This window comes from Odocoileus virginianus, chromosome 17 (genome assembly GCF_023699985.2).
Source record: "Odocoileus virginianus isolate 20LAN1187 ecotype Illinois chromosome 17, Ovbor_1.2, whole genome shotgun sequence".
Taxonomy (NCBI): Eukaryota; Metazoa; Chordata; class Mammalia; order Artiodactyla; family Cervidae; genus Odocoileus; species Odocoileus virginianus.
The window spans coordinates 14,363,372-14,379,579 of record NC_069690.1 but is presented as its reverse complement, the minus strand read 5'-3'; the positions used below and the strand labels follow the sequence as shown (position 1 = coordinate 14,379,579).

At 42.4% G+C, this 16,208-nt stretch overlaps 1 pseudogene; it reads left to right on the top strand.

Moving 5' to 3' along the window:
- The first annotated feature begins 9,373 nt into the window (after positions 1-9,373).
- On the top strand, positions 9,374-9,498 carry LOC139039281 (small nucleolar RNA SNORA70; annotated as a pseudogene).
- The last annotated feature ends 6,710 nt before the right edge of the window (positions 9,499-16,208 follow it).

Here is a 16,208-nt window from a genome sequence, read left to right as displayed (position 1 = left end):
CCATTCCAGAAAGTCCTGCCTTGATGGAGGGGAGGGGAGAGGGAGGAAGCTCTGGCAGGTGGGAAAATGAAGCTTCCCTCTCCTTGGAACTTGGGTCTTAGGGGGACTCTCCGTGGAATTGGTGCTCAACCAAGTAAAAGCCCATGGTCTTGAGATGACCATCACAGCCCGGTATGACCTGTGACCTCGCTGACCCCCTGTTCTGTCCCCAGTGCTTGCTCCTCCCAGCCACATCTGCCTCCTCACTATTCCTCAGGTACCCCAGGCCCAGTTCTGCCCTTGGGCCTCCGCAATTGCAGTTCCCTCTTCCTGCACCCCCTCCAGACCTCACACGCTGATTCACCTCTTCTCGTCCGGAACACAATCTAGAATCGCAAGTCAGCCCACAGTTGCTCAAACACCCTTTCTTGCCTTTTCTCCTTAATACCTCTGGCCATCTAGTATATTTTGTTTTAATGGATGGGTGCATTTGTTTGTCTGTCCCAAAAAAAGCTTTGCGAGGGCAGGGGTTTCGTCCATTTTGTTCCATTCTTGGAATTTCCAACAGTGCCTGGCACATACACGCACGGCGCTTGAATGAAGTCTTTCAGCTTTCCGAAGGCAGGAGCCAGCGTCACCTGGACCACAGTCTGAGTTGGTGTTTGGAAGCGGCAAACACCAACCGCTTCCAAACACCAACCGCTTGTCACATCCAAGCACCTGTAAGACCACCCAACTGTGAACGAGAGAGTGTGAGGGAGGGCAGTGGGAGGCAGGCCAGGGCAGGAAGGAAATTTCCATCGGGCGGTCCCAATTAACATGGTAATTATAGCCTCACGTTTCTCTCCATCGCAACATATGCTTCTATTCAACCCAGAGGGTCTAGACCAACACTGAGGGTGTGTGTGTGTGACAGACAGAGAGAGAGACAGAGAGGCAGAGACAGAGAGACAGAGGGGAGAGGAAGGAAAGAAGGGAGGGAGAGAAGGAGGGGGAGAGAGAATGAAGGGGAGACAGAGGGGGGAGGGAGACGAGAGAGAAATTTTTAGAACATATTCAGAGTCTACTGGCAGCCACAGACCCATGGCACCCAAGGGGTATATGCCAGCAAGAACAACTGCCTTCTCCCTTCTAGTAAATCCCTCACAGGGGCTGTGGGACCTGAGTTAATATGGAGATTCCAGGAAAGAGCAATTAAGAGCCCCCCCAGGCTGGATTTACTTGACATCCAACATCTGGATGAAAAGTGAAAGATCATCATTGTCAGAATGTTTTATTTTTCTCTGCACAAAGCTCTAGGTATTTAGAAGAAACATCTGGGTGATGGGCTGGCTGATTCTGCTTTTCGTCCAGATGCTCAGCATTACCTGGCTCAGCCTGACTGTGGTTACTGTCGAGGCAGGTTCAAGCTAAAGAGAGGCAGGGGGATGGAGATGGTGGGGGAGAAGGGGGCCACAGCCCTGTCCTGTGAAACCGTCTGTCCCTCAGTTCACTTGAGTCTTTGCCACCTGCCTCCTCCAAGGCTGGAAGGATTCGTTCTCCCCAACCCCCTCACACAACCCCCAAGATGCACAGGGCTAAGAGACATTGACGTTTATTCAACATCTTCCACTGGGAATCGGCGGGCCCAGCACAGAATTAGCTGGCATCTTCCTGCTCTTGGATTATACAGGCAGTGACTGTGATCGAATCTGGCAACCAGATTTATGAATCAGTCGATATTTATTGCGGGGAACAATCCATCTTCATGTCTGGTCTGTGCACACACAACCCTGCTCCAGGCACGCCCAGGGGCCCTTGGTGCGAAATGTTGGAAAGGTCTGGGTGAACACCTCTGAATAGGGGGCAAACGAGAGGGGTTTGACACCATAAAAAACCAAGACAAAATACAATGTGGGGAAGTCTAGGTGGTGGGGATGGAGGGAGGAGGTAGTTACCTCATCCATCCCACATGTATCCTGGTCTGCCCTTCTCAGCCCTCTCCCAATCTCTCACATCCTCCAAAGAGCAAAAGCCAATCAATTATGAAGTCAAACATGTTGCAAAATGTTGATGCAATGTGTTCCAAACTGAACTGAAAGGGTGTGTGTATGTTCTAATTATCTAGGCATTTTTTCTCTTCCCTGCCCACTGGCCCATTAAAGAAACCGCCTGACCGCCCGAGCCCCCCACCCCGCCTCCCACCTTCTGATGGGCCAATCAGAGAGCCGAGGTTGTAACTCAGCTGATGAATGGCTGGGGGAAAATCTACTCAGGATTCCTTCATTTGCATGCTTGCACTGATTGGCTAAACCACTGCCCCTGGGGTAGAAGGTAAACTCCTAGTTAAAGCAGAGGGAATCCAGGCGTCCCTCCATCCAATGGCTGTCAGCTCGCGCTGAGGCCTCGGAAGGATGGTCTGACGCTTCTCAGACTAATTAGAAGAAATGAGAGGTGGAATTTAAGAGGTAAAGTAGAGCCCCCTTCTCAGTCCCAACTCTGTCGCCTTCCCCAACCACTGCTTGTTCCTCTGGCCCTGTCCACCAAGGCTACCGCCTTTCTGGCACTGTGCCCACGGTCCACTCCACAGATCCTCCATCCCCACTCCGTGGAACTTCTTGTAGGAAATACAAGGCATAAGGGACATTGAGGGGAAAGGGAAATGTTTGAGGGGCTTGGTGGCCTTGCAAAAACTATAAAGCAGAGTCACTACCAGCAGGGAGATGAAAGACACTCTGAACCTTGTTCATTTTTCCAGATTCACACCATTTAGGATCTCGGGAGCTTTTCTAGCCATGATGGAGGAGCTGGTGCAGGGGGAGGCGGCAAGACTGGGTTGGGGAGATGGAACCTGGCATCATCTTCACCTACCCACAAGGCCTTGGCCTGAAGTTGAACAGAGGAACTGCTTTCTTGTCTTAGAGAGATGATAGCTCTGGGGGTGAAGAGGGGAGGCCAGGTTCAGGAACTAACTCCACAAATGGTATAGGCAGGAAATGGACTGGGCTAGCCCCCATCTCCCAAAAGCGAGGAGGATGGGAAGCACCCAGAAGAGATAAGAGACAACTGTCCCTCACCCCATCCGTGGACCAGGACGCCTGGGCTTTAACCTGGCTCTGGTCAATTATTTCACCCCTCCGGATGGGGAATCACATACCTCCCCCATACCCCCACACCTTTCGCATACCTCCACCAGAGCTAGTCACACAAGTCAAGTGAAGGACTAGAATCTCCGTGGCTCCAAAGGACAGAATCTGAACTGATGGGTAACGGACAGGAGATCAGGCTTACACAGTGTGTAAAGGAGCTTTCTGCCTTCAAACTGCCCAGCAATGGAAGCCCCTCAGATAGTAACATAGCTCAGTTCAAACACCCAAGCTGAGTTTGGATGACCATCTCTTGTAGAGTATAATTTCTGGCACTGGATAGGATCATCTGTCAGCTGTCTCTAAGTCTTGAGGATTCCATGATTCATTTATTGAACAAATGTTTCTTGGTTGCCCACTAGACCCGTCTCTGTCACTGATGTACAATGTGACTACCAGTTTTCCTCTGTGAAGCCAGTTTCCTGCATCCAACATGAGAGTGTTGGGCCAGTGGACCTGAGGGCTCTTTCGGCTCTGAGTGTTCTAAGCGGGATCAGGAGCAACTACAGAGGCTCACTCTCCGCCCCCTCATCCTCCTCCTCCTCCCGCTTCTTCCCATAATTTAGCGGAGTTGGGACAGAATGAACTTCTCCTGGCCTGGATGCCATGTAAAACAGATGAGCCTGTTGCCATGGAGACCAGGGAGCTACTTGTCTTGAGGGGATAGGAATTGGGTGGGGGGTGAAGGCAGACACGGGTGATTTACTCCTGCAATAGCCTGGCCCAGAATCTACATGAATGTTAAACGGGGTGGCTCCAGGCAACCACTCAGCCAGACACATCAGAAACCACTTAAGATGAAAGGCCCAGAACGTTTGTACATCTCTTCCCCAGGGATGCCTGTGACTTTCCGGCTCCCCACCCACACCGCACAACCTCAGGCAGGTCAGCCCCTTTCTGGCCCAGGGGATCTGACTCAGTTCTCCCTCTGGCAAAGCTAGGGGAATGCAGGGTCTGTCCTGAAGGGGGAGGGATATGGGCAGTTCTAGAGGGCGCTGGCTGGGGGAGCTGAGGGAAGCTGATTTCTTGGGTTCCTTAAAAAAAAAGAGAGTTTTCTGGCAATCATCACTGTCCAACCACAGGTGGGCTGCCCCAGGAAGGAGCGAGCTCCCCAACCCTGGAAGCATTCAAACTGGGCTGAGAGGATCCTCTATCAGTGACTCTGTGAGGCATAACAGCTGCTTTGTAGGATTTTCCGGAAAGGATTAAAATGAAGCAAGGTACCTAAAGTGCTTAGTACAGTACCTAGCCCATATTGAATATCTGATAAATTGTTATTATTAGTATTCTATAATTAGTAAAGCTACAATGAAATGGGAGCTTCTCATCAGTGACTCTCAGGATGACTTCCTGATGACTTCCCCATCAAGCAGGAGATAGAGCCTGGTAGCATCCAAGGGCAGCTCTTTCAATTCTGATATCTTGTAATAGCAGAGGCAAAAGAAGAATCATGGTTACAAGCAGGTGCTTTAGAGTCAGACAAACCTGGGCTCAGGTCCCAGCTCTGCATCTTACTTGCTATGTGACCTTAAGCAAGTTAACTTCCTCTGAACCTCTATTTCCTTACCTGTAAAATGTGATGTATAACACCTGCTTTGTAGGATTTTCCGGAAAGGATTTAAATGAAGCAATGTAATTAACGTGCCTAGTACAGTACCTAGCCCATATTAAATATCTTATAAGTGGTTATTATTAGTATTCTGTAATTAGTAAACCTACAATGAAATGGGAGCTCCCCAGATGCATGGTTTTTTTTTTTAATATTCTTTGGATATTTATTTGGATGTGCCAGGCCAAGGTTTAGTTGTGGCACACGGGATCTTCCATCTTCGATCCTTGGTGTGGCATGAGAACTCTTAGTTTCAGGATGTGGTATCTAGTTTCCTGACCAAGGATCGAGCCCAAGCCCCTTTTCATTGAGAGTTCAGAGTCTTAGCCACTGGACCACTAGGGAAGTCCCTCCCCAGCTGTTTGGATTGGATTTGGCCAAGACAGTTGGCTTCGGCTCTGCCATTTACTATGTAATCGTGGGCCAATTTCTTAATCTCTCTGAGTCTCAATGTCCTCATCAGTATAATGAGGCTAATAATAGTGCTCACCTCCTAGAGTTATGATGAGGATTGAGTTATGATTAGGATTGAGATAGCCATGTACTACCATCACCACATTGTCTCATCCTTGTCCTAGACTCTGGCTTCTCCCCAACACTTCATACTTATTAGGGCTGGGAGATTGATTTAGAGACAGTGGTTCCTGAGTGAGAAAATGATGTTTCAAATTTTAGTGGAGATGACAGAGACTGAAAGGAAGAAAAAGGAAAGGAGGCAGCCTGAAGGAAGACCCAACAGAGCAAAGCCGGTAACAAACTGGTAAAAACAAAACTGGTGATGGAGAAGAAGGTCTCACCAGGGGCTCTACACTTGTAGGGAAGGGAGGGGACTGAGAGGACAGAAGAGGCCAGTGGGAATAAGGAGGAGTGGTTCCTCGTGGGAATCCCCGATCTTCATACAACGTGAATGTCCCATATTCAGTTGGCAAGTGTGTCTTGAGCACCTACAGTGCATTAGGCCATAAGAATATACATACAGAACAGACATGTTCCTGATCTTAGAGGAAATGTTTTCAGCTTTTCACTGTTGAACATGGTGTTAGCTGTTGGTTTGTCGTATATGGCCTTTATTATGTTGAGGTATGTTCTCTATATGCCCACTTTCTGGAGAGTCTTTTTTTTTTTTTTTTTCATAAATGGATGCTGAATTTTGTCAGTTTTTGGTGCATCTATCAAAGTGATCATATGACTTTTATTCTTCAATTTGTTGAGGTACTGTATGGCACCGACTGATTTTCCAATATTGAAAAATCCTTGCCTCCCTGGGATAAATCCTACTTGATCATGGTATGTGATCCTTTTAATGTATTGTTGGATTCAGATTGCTAGTATTTTGTTGAGGATTTTTGTGAGGGAAAAAATGTTTATGTCAAAATAAAAGGGAGAAAAATAAAGCAAGAAAAACTAGGGGGAAAAAATATGGGGACTAAAGAATGGCTAAGATTCCATGCTCCCAATGCAGGGGGCCACGGTTCTATCCCTGATCGGAGAACTAGATCCCACACGCTGCAGCTAAAGATCGTTCATGCCACAATAAAGACTGAAGGTCTTGCATGCCACAACTAAGACCCTGTGCAGCCAAATAAATAAATACTGAAAAAAAAATATGAACAGACATGGTTACTGGCCCCAAGGACTTTGTAGTATCAGTGGGGGTAGCAAAGACATCCCAAATACATGCAATGACATGCAACAGCTGCTTTATCCACTTTATCTGTCCAAGTGGCTGCTGAACCAGGAAGTGATTGAGTTCACCAGGCTTCAAGGAGAAAGGTACTCATCAATTGAGTAGATGCGCTCCAGGAAGACTAGGGGAAACATACCCTGTCTGAAAGGAAAGCATGAGAAAAATACCAGTGAGTGGAAAGCTATGTCACATCCTAGAATTGTAAGTCTCTCTGACATTCAGGACTATCAGATCCAGAATTGAGGCTGGAGATGCCTCAAGGGACCATGACCTGGACAACAGTGTAGATCATAATACAGAAAGAGGGAAGGGTCAAGAAGAGTGTTACATCAGAGTGTGGTAACCTGAAGGGGCAAGAGATAGGAGTTTACAGTATGGGTTTGGAATCAGACATATAAGAGGAAAGTTCGATTGGGGAAAGTCAGGGACACTTCTTCCTTTGAGGTAGCAGGGAAGGAAAAAGGTAAAAAAAAAACCCACTTTGATTTAGGGTGTGGGAACTGACAGGCCTAGGAAGTCTATCCTTGGCCTCTCCAGAAAAGTCAGAGGCAAGGACATTAGTTAAAACAAAAAAACTAGGGAGGGTTAAGGGGCCCAGCCAAGCTAGATTATCAAGAAAAAAAGAAAAAAAAACACAATTCTTAATATCAGGAACAAAAGAGGGACTACTACTACATTTCCTACAGACATTAGAAAGGTAAATAAGAACACCAAAAACAACTTAAACAAACTGGATGCATTCCTTGAGAAATACAAGTTTCTAAAACTGACACAAGATAAAATAGAAAAAGATAAATAACCCTATACCTATTAAATAAAGGGAATTTTTTGTCCAAAAAAACCTTCCCATAAACAGAATTTCCACATAGATGATTTCACTATGAATTTCATCAAATATGAAAGAAAGAAATATTGTCAATCCTACACAAACTCAGAAAATGGAGAAAGATAAATATTTCCAACTTGTTTCATGATGATAGATTAACCCTGATGTTAAAACCTGACAGAGAAATTACAAAAAGTGGGGGGGAAATGACAAAATAATATCCATCACAAACTTAAGTCAAAAGTCCTTAACAAGTTATTAGCAAGTAAAATCCAGCAATATACAAAAATAAAAATACATCATGACCAAGGTTTGTCCTGAGAATGAAAAATTGTCTGAACACTCAATATAATTCACTGTATTAATAGAATAAAGAAGAAAACCCAGATGATTGTTTTTATAAAATCCAGTGCCTGTTCATCATGTTTTAAAGAAAATTAGGAAGAGAAGGAATTTATTCAATCTGAGAAAAGACATCTGTGAAAAACCTACAGCTAACATCATATTCAGTGTGATTTAATAGCCATTCCCCTTAAGGTCAGGAACAAAGCAAGGTTGCTGGCCAAACTTTCACTACCCCTGTTTAACATTTCATTGGAGGTTTTAGCTAGGGCAACAAGACAAGATAAAAGAATAAAAAGCACAAAAATCAGAAAGGAAGAAGTAAAACTGTATACAAAATCTGCATAATGGTTTCTGCAGAAAATCTCTAGGAATCTATAAAATAGCAACTAGAACTAAGAACTGAATTGAGCAAAGTCACAGAATAAAAGATCCACACTCATAGATCCATCGTATTCCCCTACACTGGCAGCAAACCACTGGAAAATAAAATCTTTTTTCTTTCTTATTTTTTTTAATTTCCACTCGCTCTTGAATCTCTCTCCCACCCACCCCATCCCACCCTGCAAGGTCATCACAGAGCACCGATCTGGGCTCCCTGCGCTATGGCAGCTTCCCACTAACTGTCCATTTTACACACAGTAGTGTACAGATGCCAACGTCACTCTCCCAATTCGTTTCGCCCTCCCCTTCCCCCTCTGTGTCCACCTGTCTGTTGAAAGTGAAATCTTTAAAATTTCCATTTACACTAAAAAGGCAAAAAAAAAAATTAAAATATTTAGGAATAAGTTTAACAAAAGATATGCAAGACCTACACATTGAAAATGATCCCCTCAAAATTACTAGATAAGTTAAAGAGGACTGAAATAAATGTTCCTGTAGAGAAGACTCAATGTTATTCAAATGTCAGTTCTCTCCAATTTGACATAGAGAGTCAACAGAATCACAATCCCAATTTCCAGCTGAGTTCATTTGTAGAAATTTATAGGCTTATTCTAAAATATACATGGAAATGCAAATGATCTAGAATATCCCAGGTAATCTTGATAAGGGAAAGTAAAGTTGGAGAATTTACACTACCTAATTTCAAGGCTTGCTATAAAACTGGTGCACGGTCATCAAGACTTTATGATGTACAAAGAGAGACATGTCATTCAGTGGGACAGAATAGAGAGCCCAGAAATAGACCCACATTTAAATGGTCATTTGACTTTTCAAGGAAGAACTGAAGTAATTCTATGGATAAAAGAGTTCTTTTCAACAGGTGTGGCTAGAACAACTGGCCGTCAATATAAAAAAACATGAACATTGACCTCTATCTTACACTAAGATACATAAAATTTAATTTGAGATGAATCATTCCCTGGTGGTCCAGACAGTAAAGAATATGCCTGCAATGCAGTTGACCCAGGTTTGATCCCTGAGTTGGGAAGATTCCTTACAGAAGGGAATGGCAACCCCCTCCAGTATTCTTGCCTGGAGAATTCCATTGACAGAGAAGCCTGGAGGGCTACAGTCCATGGGGTCACAAAGAGTCAGACATGACTTGTCGAATAATACTTTGATTTTCGTAGATCTAATCTCAAAAGCTAAAACTATAAAACTTCCAAAAAAAACATAGGAGAATATCTTCATTGCCTGGAGACAGGCAAAGGTTTCTTAGAAAGGAGGCAAAAAGTATTAATTATCAAAAAAAATGATAATGTATTTCATAAAATTTATACATTTTATAAGTTAAAAAATTTTTAATTTTTAAATAATTTAATTAAAAATTTTTTAATTAAAAAATTCATAAAAATTTATAACTTCTGCTCATCAAAACCATGATTAAGAAAATGATGATATGTAATGGCTGCAAACAGCAGCCTCCTCAATAGTATATGCAACCTATTGCTTGCATGGACTGCCCTAAGAAACCCTAGAGACCATGCTTTCCAATGAACATTTACATTTGACTTCACTTTGTCACCAGGCAAGGCTTCAGACAGGTATTCAGGTGTCTTCAGAAAGCTCCAGGACACAGTGACCAGGGGTCCACATTTTCCAAGTCATCAAGTCTGTCACCCCAAGCTGCAGGACCAGAAGCATGATTGAGGTTCTACACAGGGCCTGGTTCAAGTTCCCTGGTTGCCAGAAGATCCATGTCTCTAAGAAGTGGGGCTTTACCAAGTTCAATGCAGATGAATTTGAAGCTATGGCAGCTGAAATGTGGCTCATCCTGGGTGCCTTTGGGGTCAAATACATCCCTAGTCATGATCCCATAGCTGAATGGTGAGCCCTGCACTCTTAAGGGCTTTGGCACTGCTCCCTCCTTACTCAACACCCACCAACAGACCCAACTCCCTGTTCAAAAAACAAAATGGATAACAAGTCACAGACTAGAAGGAGACAGTGCAGAATACTCCATTAAAGGACTTGTATCAAGTATATATAAAGAGCTACAATGTAATAATAAAAACAGGATCAACCCAGTAAAAAGAAGGGTAAATGTTTGAACAGACTTTTCACAATAAGTTAGGTGTACTGAATGCATGTCTGCTCTATAACCCAGCAATTCCACTTCCAGGTATTCACAAAAAAGAATGGAAGACATAGGTCCACAAAAAGATATGTACAGGAACATTCATGGCCACTTTATTCATGGTAGCCTCTGGAAAACAACCTCAAATAAACTGCTCATGAAGACAGATGGATACACAAATTGTTAACCACTACTTGATGATACAAAAGGGACAAAGTATTAATACATTCAACAAAATGAATGAATCTCGAACTTCCCTGGTGGTGTGGTGGATTCGAACCCAATGCAGGGGACATTGGTTCGATCCCTGATCCAAGAAGATTCCACATGCTGTGGAGCAACTCAGCCTGTGCGCCACAACTACTGAGCCTGTGCTCTAGGGCCCGAGAGCCACAACTACTGAAGCGCGTGCATCTAGAGCCTGTGCCCCCCAAGAGAAGCCATCTCGATGAGAAGCCCATGCACCGCGATGAAGAGTGGCCCCAACTCGCTGCAACTAGAGAAAGCCCGCACAAAGCCACAGAAACCCTGTGCAGCCAAAAATAAATAAATGGATGAACCTCAAAAATGTGAGTACATACTATTTGATTCCATTTATGTGAAATTTTAGAAAGTTGTTTTTTTTTTTTTTTTAATAAAAATGGATTACTTCTGCAGGATGAGAGCAGCGATTGACTGGAAAGGAGGTATGAGCAGATTTCCTAGCTGATAGAAATGGTCCATAACTTTATACGGATTGGGGTTACACATACAAAGTATTTGTCAAATCTTGAAGAATACACTTATAATTTGTGCATTTTACTGTTTCATGCATGTAAATGTAACATCCCTCCCCCATACATATGCACACACACAAAAAAACACATGCAAATATTAATTCTACTTAATTATATGCATGCTGAAATGTCTGGAATGCAGTACACTGATGGTCTGCATCTTACTTTAAAATATACCAGAAATAAGATGTATTGAATGCTAGATATATGGAGAGGCATTTGATGAAAGAGATACAGCAAAATGTTGACAATTGTGGAATCTCCATGCCAAATACTCAATTGTGAGTACTCAACATTCTATCCAATTTTCTATGTTTAGAATTTCAATAGGGGAGTCAAGATGAGTTGCAGGACTGGTCAAGAATGGGAAAAACTCAGAAGACCCTTGAGATGAGGGCAGGAAGGAGTGGTCAGCATTTTCCAGGGACAGTGAGGGTTCAGCTGGGGTTCATAGGCCTTATTTGTAAGAAAGTCAGTCAGCACACTTTCCCAAGAACACATGTCAATACTAGTCAACAGCCACCCCCAGCCAGCCTGATCCTACCCAATAGGATACCTGAGAACAGAATGGCTCATCACACTTTCCATCTCCCAGGGGAGGGTATCTTCCCCTTTGGACCAGAGGTTCTCCAGGGCAGGCACTAGATCTTCGCCATCAGTCCAGGAGCTTACTTCAAGCGGGACCTAGATCTGTCCCATCATTCCAGGAGCTTCCTTAGGCTAGAGGTTATGTATCTTCCATCAGCCTGTGGAAGACTAATGGGGACTAATTCCATCATCAGACCAGAAGACCTCTCTGGATGTATCTGCCAGCTGATAGGAGCTGCTCAGAGGGCTGCCAGTCATTTCTCTTTATTTCCTTCAAGACTCCCACTTGAGCTTTGCAGCTTGAACACACTCAGCAGAGAGGAGGAGGAGTGATTGACAGGATCCGAGCAAGAATGCTCTAACTTCAATCATCCCAGAAGCAGACACTCACTTATATGGGTTTCACATTTAGCCAGGGAAAAAGTGATATTAATTCACCAGAGTGATTGAGACTTTATATACCCTGAAGTGAAGAAATTCTAACTTGAGTTTCCCCCAGCAACTGTAGCTGGGCAACATCACCCCCAGGCATCAGCAGGAGGTCACATATCTAAGTAGCTTATTGGGCAGGAGGAATCACAGCCACCTCCACACACCTGGGCTTACAGAAACTAAGGGAGGGGTGTACCCAGAGACCCAGAAAGTGAGGGTGATGCTGAGGCCCCAAGAAAAGGAACAGGCAAGAGAAGAGAGGGGAAGAGCCAAAATATGTTTCCCCAATCGCTCTCCTCTGTGTGTGTGTGTGTGTGTGTGTGTGTGTGTGATGCATATACACACAGAAAGACAAGCAGTTTAAACTTAAAACATGATTTTGGTTCACAAGGGTAAGTTCCCTAGCAACTGAAGACGCATTTGCAAGGTGCAAATAGGACACTAGAGTAGACAGCTGGCTGAGAAGTGGGACGAACCTGGTTGCTATATGGGGTACAAGAGCTATTTATCTCTCATCCTTCAAACCAGTCTCCCTAGTCCCTGCCCCCAGCCCACAGATATCTCTGACCCCTATAAACTTGACTAACTTCCAGATTTTCTTTGTGACTCAGCTTCTATCGTCATGATACTCCTTGATATTATTATTCTGGGTGAAATGGAGAGAGGTCCATCAAACTGGGCCATGAGAGCTAATCTGTCATTTTCTATGTCAGAGTTTTTCAAAATGTCATCTTGTATTGCTTCCAGAAGTAGCAGACTAGATAACGTAAAAGGTTTTTTCAGCACAAAATAACTAACTTTTGCTAAAAGAGATTTGAGTGCATTTCTGGGGTCAACATACATAAGAGAATTACATAATAGTCCCATCCAGTCCCCCAAATTCACTGAAACTAAGGCAAAGAGTAACCAGCAGCAAAACAACTCAAAAGATAGATGTTGGAATAAGTCTAGGATATCTACTTTCACCATTGCTATTTGACATTGAACTGCTAGAGCAATTAGACAAGAAAAATAAAGGCATCCAAGTTGGAAAGCATGAAGTAAAACTATCGCTATTCATGGATGACATGATCCTATATGTAGAAAATCCAGAATAATCAATAAGAAAGCTACTAGAATTAAAATTCAGTAAAGTTTTAGGGTATAAAATCAAAAGATCAACTGTGTTTATACACACCTGCAATTTAGAAGGGGAAGTTAAGAAATCAGTCTTACTCACAATAGCATCTAAAAGAATGAAATATTTGGAAATAAATTTAACCAAGGATATGAAAGATGTATACACTGAAAACCACAAAATATTGCCGAAAGAAATTAGAGAAGATCCAAGTAAATGGAAACACATCCCATGTACATGTATAGGAAGGCAATATTTTTTGGATGTCTGTGCTACTCAAAGTGATCTACAGATTCAAAAAATTCCTTATCAGGACTCCAATCAAATTTTGTAGAAAAACCAAAGTTAATCATCAAATTCATGTGAAATTACAAGGGATTCTGAATAGCTCATTTTCTGAATATCAAAACTTACTACGAAGGTACAATAATCAAAAGAGTGTGGTACTGGCATAAGGATAGACATATAGACAAATGGAGAATTGGAAGTCCAGAGGTAAACTCATACATCCATGGCCAAATGATTTTAGATAAGACTGCCAAGTTCATTCAATGGGAAAGGAAGTGTCTCTTCACCATATGGTTCTAGGACAACTGAGTTTCCACATGCAAAAGAATGAAGTTGGACCCCTACCTCAGAGCAGATACAAATATGAACTCAAAGTGGATTTATGATTTAAATACAAGAACTAAAACCTTAAAACATCTTACAAAATGTAGTGGGAAATCTTTATAATCTTGAATTTGGCAATGGATTCATAGGTTTGACAACAAAAGCACAAATAACTAAAGAAAAACAGATAAATTGGGCTTTATAAAAATCAAAAATTTTGTGCATCAAAAGGCATTATCAAGAAATTGAAAGGACAACCTACAGAATGGGAGAAATTATTTGCAAATAATTTGATAAGGGCTAAATATCCAGATTGTATAAAGAATTTCTACATTCAACAGAAAGACAAACAACCCAATTTCAAAAATGGAAAAAAGGACTTGACTAGATCTTTCTTCAAGGAAAATATACAAATGGCCAATAAATACATGAAAAAATGTTCAACATCATAAATCATTAGGGAAATGTGTATCAAACCTCAATGAGGTACCATTTCATGTCTACAAAGATGGTATTAATAATAATAATAATAAACAGAAATTTAACACATGTCAGTGAGGATTTGGGGAAATTAGAATCTGTGTGCATTTCAAGTAGAGCTGTAAAATGGTACAGATTCTGGAGAACAGTTTGGTTGAAAAACCAAAAATTAAGTATAGAATTTCTGTGTGACCCAGCAATTCCATTCTTAGGTGTACTCTTTTGGTATACCCAGAAGAACTGAAAACAGGGATACAGATAATAGTATGCCAACATTTATTGCAATAATAGTCACGGTAGCCAAAAGGCAGAAACAACCCATACATTCATCGATGGGTGAATGAATAAGCAAAATGTGGTATACACACACAATAGGATATTATTCAGCCATGAAGTTGTGATGTATGCTACAGTGTGGATGAATTACAATCATATCAATATTGGGGGCGTAGTGCAGATTGTGTAGATAGCTGGCTTTTACTCGAAGTCAATAGCCATTGGAAAATTCTGAAGGGACAAGATGTGAACTGACTTATGTTTTTAAAAAGCCACTTTGGAAGTAACCTTGAGAAAGAAGAATGGAACTGGAGGAATCAACCTGCCTGACTTCAGACTATACTACAAAGCCACAGTCATCAAGACAGTATGGTACTGGCACAAAGACAGAAATATAGATCAATGGAACAGAATAGAAAGCCCAGAGATAAATCCACGAACCTATGGTCACCTTATCTTCGACAAAGGAGGCAAGGATATACAATGGAAAAAAGATAACCTCTTTAACAAGTGGTGCTGGGAAAACTGGTCAACCACCTGTAAAGAATGAAACTAGAACACTTTCTAACACCATACACAAAAATAAACTCAAAATGAATTAAAGATCTAAATGTAAGACCAGAAACTATAAAACTCCGAGAGGAAAACACAGGCAAAACACTCTCCAACATAAATCACAGCAGGATCCTCTATGACCCACATTCCAGAATTTTAGAAACAAAAGCAAAAATAAACAAATGGGACCTAATGAAACTTAAAAGCTTTTGCACAACAAAGGAAACTATAAGCAAGGTGAAAAGACAGCCCTCAGATTGGGAGAAAATAATAGCAAATGAAGCAACAGACAAAGGATTAATCTCAAAAATACACAAGCAACTCCTCCAGCTCAACTCCAGAAAAATAAATGACCCAATCAAAAAATGGGCCAAAGAACTCAACAGACATTTCTCCAAGGAAGACATACAGATGGCAAAAAAAAACACATGAAAAGATGCTCAACATCACTCATTATCAGAGAAATGCAAATCAAAACCACAATGAGGTACCATTACACGCCAGTCAGGATGGCTGCTATCCAAAAGTCTACAAGCAATAAATGCTGGAGAGGGTGTGGAGAAAAGGGAACCCTCTTACACTGTTGGTGGGAATGCAAATTAGTACAGCCACTATGGAAAACAGTGTGGAGATTTCTTAAAAAGCTGGAAATAGAACTGCCATATGACCCAGCAATCCCACTTCTGGGCATACACACCGAAGAAACCAGATCTGAAAGAGACACGTGCACCCCAATGTTCATCGCAGCACTGTTTATAATAGCCAGAACATGGAAGCAACCTAGATGCCCATCAGCAGACGAATGGATGAGGAAGCTGTGGTACATATATACCATGGAATATTACTCAGCCATTAAAAAGAATTCATTTGAATCAGTTCTAATGAGATGGATGAAACTGGAGCCCATTATACAGAGCAAAGTAAGCCAGAAAGATAAAGACCATTACTGTATACTAACACATATATATGGAATTCAGAAAGATGGTAACGATAACCCTATATGCAAAACAGAAAAAGAGACTCAGATGTATAGAACAGACTTGTGGACTCTGTGGGAGAAGGCGAGGGTGGGATGTTTCAAGAGAACAGCATCGAAACATGTACATTATCTAGGGTGAAACAGATCACCAGCCCAGGTTGGATGCATGAGACAAGTGCTCGGGCCTGGTGCACTGGGAAGACCCAGAGGGATCGGGTGGAGAGGGAGGTGGGAGGGGGGACTGGGATGGGGAATACATGTAAATCCATGGCTAATTCATTTCAATGTATGACAAAAACCATTG